Genomic DNA, 6,437 nt, shown 5'->3' with positions numbered 1-6,437 from the left:
GAGAGGAAGGAAGAGGGATAGAGAGTTAGAAACATCAATGAGAGACAAACATTGATCATCCGCCTCCTGCACACTCCCTACTGGGGGACTGCACATGCCCTTGACCGGAATCGAACCTGGGACCCTTCAGTCACAGGCCGATGCTCTATCCACAGAGCCAAACTGGTTAGGGCAATAAAAATATCTTAAAAAAATATAAAATGACAAATGTTAAATCAGCCCAATCTTTGTTGATGATTAAGCTACTAATCACACTTTGGGTCTGGAAATTGCTCGGCCCATTTAAAAATATCGCAGCCTCAAAGGCAGTGAAGACAATTTCTCGGAGCGAAATGAACTTTCCTCTTCGCCAGACACCCTCATTTCCTGGTCTGCTGCTTCCGTCTTCAATGGCCGTGTGGCCCTTCTGATGGAGGCCCATTTATAACATGGCCACATTCACGAAGTCTCCAAAATGGGCTGCGGTGCTCACAGAGAGGAAATGGCTCTTTGGAGAATAATGGTTGATGACTTGTTCAGTCAGAGCCAAGTTTTCCATTTCCACAAGGAATTTTTAGGCTGTTTACAAAATGTGTTTCCAGGTCTCAATGTCTGGGCACTTCCCAGGGTCTCTTCAAATCAGCTTAAGAGAAATTCCAAGGCCCCCTGAAGTGCTAACAGGAGGTACCTGAGAGGCTCATCTGGAGCAGAAAGCTCTCAGCAGGCAGCCAGCAGGGAGGAGGAAGCGGCCAGGATTCTGCACAGCCAGCCGCTCAGGGTCAGCATGGCACGAATCGGGCCCCTTAACTCCCCTGCTCATTTCCCTTCTTATTTTGTGAATATTTCCCCTGAGCCGTGTTCTCCATGCCTGAACAGCCATAGTAGCAGGGGGGACTGTGATCACATTAAAGAAAAGGAAGTGAGGATGAGCCCAGATGCTGCCCTCTCTCCCACCTCCGCTCTGTGCATTTCTTGGATTCGATTACCCCTTAACACCCTGCGCCCCAGCTGGGCCTCTCCCACTGTGCAGAAAAAATCCAAACGGTGCAAAAAATGTACAGCAAAACATCTTCTCCTCCCCCATCCAGCCCTCAGCCCCTTCCTCGTTCCCAGGGGCAGCTACAGATACCATTTACTTTGCTCAGTTATGTCAACGTAAGAAATGTCCAAACCTGCAGGGAATTTTCATAAAGTTTATCTGAGCCAAAACTGACGACAATGGCCAGGAAGCGGGATCTCAGATGCTCCGAGAAGCCCAGTTCTGCAGCTTCTTTTATGCATTTGGGATTAGGGAGGGAAGGTCAGGGAGGCTACACGGAGGTGGGAGACAGCAAGGCAGGGACTGGATCACAGGACAGTTGAAAAGATTACGGGCCCTAGTAGGGTGGTTATGACTTTGAGGGCTATTACTTCTGGCATTTCAAAGGCGTGTTCGCCTAGATGCCTAGGAACAATGGACAGGGCTTGCTTAGAAAACTTTCGTTAAAGAAGTTATGCCCTGGCAGGTGTGGCTCAGTTGGTTGAACACCGTCCCATGCACAGCAAGGTCACTGGTTCCATCCCAGTCAGGGCACATGCCTGAGTTGCGGCTCGGTCCCCAGTAGGGGGCGTGCAGGAGGCAGCTGATCAGTGTTTCTCACGTCAATAGTTCTGTCTCTCCTTCTCCCTTCCTCTCTCTCTAAAGTCAATAAAAACATCTAAAAAAGGGAACTTACCCACCCGGGGTATGACTCCCCACCATGACCTACCCAGGTAGGGCAGGAATTTATATCAGGTCACCTGCGAGGTCACTTTCCCTGAAACCCCTTTATCGTCCACACTAGGCGGTGAACAGCCTTGTACACATATCCTTTGGCTCATATGGGGACATTTCTTTAAGATAAACCCCTAAAAGGTGCATTACATTGAAAAATTTTCCTCCGACAAAGTTATATTCATGTGCACTTTCACATGTAGGAGAATGCCAGTTTCCTATACAATGGCCAAATACTCTGTCTGTATTTTTTAAAAAATATATTTTATTGACTTTTTACATCGATCAGCTGCCTCCTGCACACTCCCACCGGGGATGTGCCTGCAGCCAAGGTACATGCCCTTGGCCGGAATCAAACCTGGGACCCTTCAGTCCACAGGCCGACACTCTATCCACTGAGCCAAACTGGTTAGGGCTACTCTGCCTGTATTGTTGTTTAAAACAAATCTTTGCTATGGATAGGAGAAACAATGACATTTAATTTTTGTCTTAATTTGCATTCTTTTTGAATGAGGGTAAGTACTTCCCAGGCTTTTGGAATTCTTTTATTGTTGCTAACCGTTTTTTCAAGGCCTTTTCCCATTTTTCTCTTGGGTTGTTCTTTTTCTTATTGATTTGGAAGAACTCTTTATAAATTAAGTAAGTTAGCCTGTTGATATTGGGATGCCATTACTTAAAGATGAGAGATAGAATGCGATTTTCCTATTTAAACCTCTAGCTTCTTCGGGAAACGACTTGATAGTAAGCAATACAAGGCAATTTCTTGCTAAAATGGGGTGTAACATAAATATTTTCCTGAATTATAGTTAGAAAAAAATTGAATTTTTAAAATAGAAAAAATATCATGTTAGTCATTGTTTTTTTTAAAAAAATATTTTTTTTAATTGATTTCAGAGAGGAAGGGAGATGGAGAAAGAGAGAGATAGAAACATCAGCGATGAGAGAGAATCATTGATTGGGTGCCTCCTGCACGCCCCACACTGGGAATTAAGCACACAACCTGAACATGTGCCCCGACCAGGAATGGACCCTGACCTCCTGGTCCTTAGGTTGACGCTCAGCCACTGAGCCACTGCAGCCAGACTCATTGTTTTCCTTTTGTAAAATCACTGGTATTTCAGAATCAGTTCATTTCTGCAATAAATCAATGTTCATGAAATTACTTCCACCCTAAATCAAGAATTTCGGCAGAAATTAATTTATTCACACAAGTTACAGTGATTTGCTAGCGGGAGTTTCCAGGACTTTACCTTTGCCTCATGTCTAACTCTTGCTTTCAGGTATTTCTGAGAATAATTCTCTAAACAATATTTGTGTTTCAGTACAAAACGTAGCTATGTGATTAATAGAAGTTTAAAAATGTGTTTTTACAAATTGGCCTGCTGTTCATTTGTCATCGGCGCTAAATGGATTTGGAGACAAAGTTTAATGAACACAATTCACCACAGAGTTTAGCAAAAGAATACATTTGATGCTGGAGCTCCCCAAATGATAGGACCTCGGAAATGAAAGGGACACCAGGAGGTCATCTGGTGTGTCCTTCGTTGGGGCAGGTTTGCACTCTCGTTACCTCGGAGCGTGACTCTGCCGATTCTGAAGACTTCCTGGAAGGATGCCTCTCCCCAGCTCTCTCATTATTGCTAATGTGAGGCGTCCATCACTTCTGGAAAATTCGTCTGAAGGACACCTCATTTCCTCAGCCTGGAGTTTTTCCCATTTGCTTTCAATGAGTGTTCAGTGATGACCACATCAAATTTCTGTTAACGAACCACTTCAGAGGACAGGATTGAAGGAGCCGGTGGGAATCAAGTCCTAGAACAGGGTCTGGCACAAAACAGGCTCCCCAATCCGATAGCTGCCATGGTCATTATTGTCATGGTTACACTGCACCCGACAGACATCCTCAGACAGACATCATGGTCTTTGTCTGCCCGGTGATAAAGGAACAGCCAGTACTCTGGGGATTCTCAGCGCTCACTGCCTGGTGGTGGCGGATTGGGGTGTTGTGTTCTGAGGCTGCATCTGTGCTCAGTGGAGGGATGAATGGTTGACGGTTGCCATGGGTGAGGACGGGCATGGGAGGAGCAGTCATACTTGTGCTAGCTGTTTATCCCAGTGGTGATAACTGCAAGCTCTTTGGGGGTAGAGACCCCCATCCTATTAGTCTCAGGTCCCTCGTACTTAACACAGTGCCCAGCACAGAGATAAAATATGTATCAAATACTTAAATTTGACTGTTGACTCATAAAAATGACTCAGTAAAATATTTATGTTATCGTAGGAATGCTATTCCTGTCTTCCAATATGGCATTATCGTTTTTAAAAATTTGTCTGAACATATTGCTGTTTCTCAGGCCAGCCCTCTCTTTTGCATCTGTCCCACTGTCTTTTCTTTGGCCAGAGAGGTCACTCTGACTCTTTTTCTGATGATGTTGAAGTTCATCCAGGCTGTTTGTGACTTACAGAGGCCGGAATTAAACCCAGTGTCTTGCTGTAACCTTGAGCACTGTGATGGGCTCTGATATTTCATGCTGGATGCTGATATTTCCTGCCATCACGCTGGCTTTGGATGTATGTGAGCAATGATAGAGTTCAAAGTCATGGGAGGGTCACAGTGTCCCAGCCAGTGGAAGCAAAGCCTTCTGTACAAAACTTTGCCCCATCAGGACCACTTTGCAAATTGAGCTCGAAAGTTCTTGCCACAGGGACTTGATAATCTTTAGCTCTAAGAAGATTGTCAGAGGAGTCATGAGGGTTGAGAAATAAAGACTCTGGGGCTGGGATAGGATGTGCTCAGTTTTGGCTCCAGAACTGTCTCTGCTATTCTGTAGCAGCCCGAGTCACACTGTTAACCCCTCTGTTGACATGTGGTTGGATATGGGAAAAGGGGGAAGGGAGGAGAAAAATATTTTTTAGTTAAGAGAAGATGCCATGCTATGAGCCCCTCCCACCTCCATCTTTCTTGTGGCCCCAATTGTGCACTGTAGGATCTAAGGGTGGAGGGTGAGTAGGGTGGGCTGGAGGAAATAGAGGGGACCATACCAAAGGGGTGAGAATTTTGAATTCAACCACGTCACCTGGCCAGTGTGGCTCAGTGGTTGAGCGTTAACCCATGAACCAAGAGATCACAGTTCCATTCCTGGTTTGGCGGGCACACGTCCAGGTTGCAAGCTCGATCCCCAGTGTAGTGCATGCAGGAGGCAGCCAATCAATGATTCTCTCTTATCATTGATGCTTCTCTCTCTCTCTCCCTCTCCCTTCTTCTCTGAAGTCAATAAAAATATATTTAACCCGGTCAACAAGGGGAAGGAGATGAAGGCTGCTTTTATTCCATTTCTCTTGGATTAGATGGAGTTCTAGGAATGGGCGACTTCTCCAAATGATAGAAAAGGAGAGTTTGGGAAATGGAGTGTGGTGGACGGACGGGAGGAGCTTGTGTGGGAGATTTACGTTCCCTTGTGTGGCTAGATCACGCTTACCCCGGGGGCTGCCGACCCTCCGACCTTCCGACCCTCCGACCCTCTGGGACGATGGGAGAATCCTGTGGACCCAGGAACGGCTGCTCCTGGGTGCTGCAGTTAGTCTGGAGGGCCTGGGCGCAGCAGGTGTGAGGCGATCCTCCATCTGTCTATGGCTTTTGGCCTTGAGCATTAGCCTTGAGCAGAAGGGCTCCTGTGACTAAATGGGTAGTGAGCAGGTTGCTTGTGTCCATAAAAATGCATCTTTTATGTGCTTCTTCCTCTTTTAAGTGGGGATGGGGGCCTCTTGCTTTGGGAAGATGCCTGGTGCTCTCTGAGCTAAGAAGGCAGAGATTAGCGAATGGAGGAGAGTGTCACCCAGGCCAAGGTCAGCCCCTTGTCCCTGTCACATTCCCCCCTCCCACCCCCTTTGTCATTAGTGCCGGAGTTGGGTATAGAGAGACCAGGAACTCCGTAATCATAGTTGTATTGGGCTGAAATACACTGATATTTTACTTAATCTTTATAGCCATCTCTTATCAGTGTAACTCAGGCAAGTGTCCTCGGCCTGAGGCGAAGGGGCATGCTGATGAGAGTTGCAATTTCTCCAAAGATATCATCCTTGAAACTTTTGAACGATTAAGCAAAGTCTTTAAGATAAAAACTGTAATGCACATCCCCAGCACTTTATTAATAATACCAACCAAAAAGAGAAAAACATTTCCTTGGTGGAAAGGCAGCATAGCAAAGCAAGAGACAGCATTGACCTAAATGGTTAGGTGTCCAAACCTTGAAGCCAGGTTGCCTAGGTTCAAACCCTGGCGTTACTGTGTGACCTTGGGCACGCTACTTAACTTCTCTGTGCCTTGATTTCCTCTTCTGTAGAATGGGGGTGATGATAATACTGGTATTATGAAGATTAAATGAGCAAATAGGGGTGTAGGACTTGGCACATGGTAAGTGCTAAGTAACAGTTTGCTAAATAAATAAGCTTCTCTCCTCATTAATTGCTTACCTCCTGCCTTGGAGAGCCAGACTCAATTGGCAGTCTCCTTTTTGAACTTAAAAAAAAAAATACACCAAGTGACATACATCTGCAAACTGGCTAAAAGGTTAATTCGAAAAGCAGAGTACTTTGAATGGCAATGAATCCAATTTTCAGTTTTTCCCGACTTCGAAGTTTCATCGTACGTTTTCTCCACAAGCTCCCTGTCAACAGCCAGTAATGCGGTGTCAAGCAACCGTGC

Source organism: Myotis davidii, unplaced genomic scaffold, assembly GCF_000327345.1.
Source record: "Myotis davidii unplaced genomic scaffold, ASM32734v1 scaffold200, whole genome shotgun sequence".
In the NCBI taxonomy this organism is placed as follows: Eukaryota; Metazoa; Chordata; class Mammalia; order Chiroptera; family Vespertilionidae; genus Myotis; species Myotis davidii.
The sequence above is the reverse complement of the archived record's forward strand: the minus strand, read 5'-3'. Positions refer to the sequence as shown.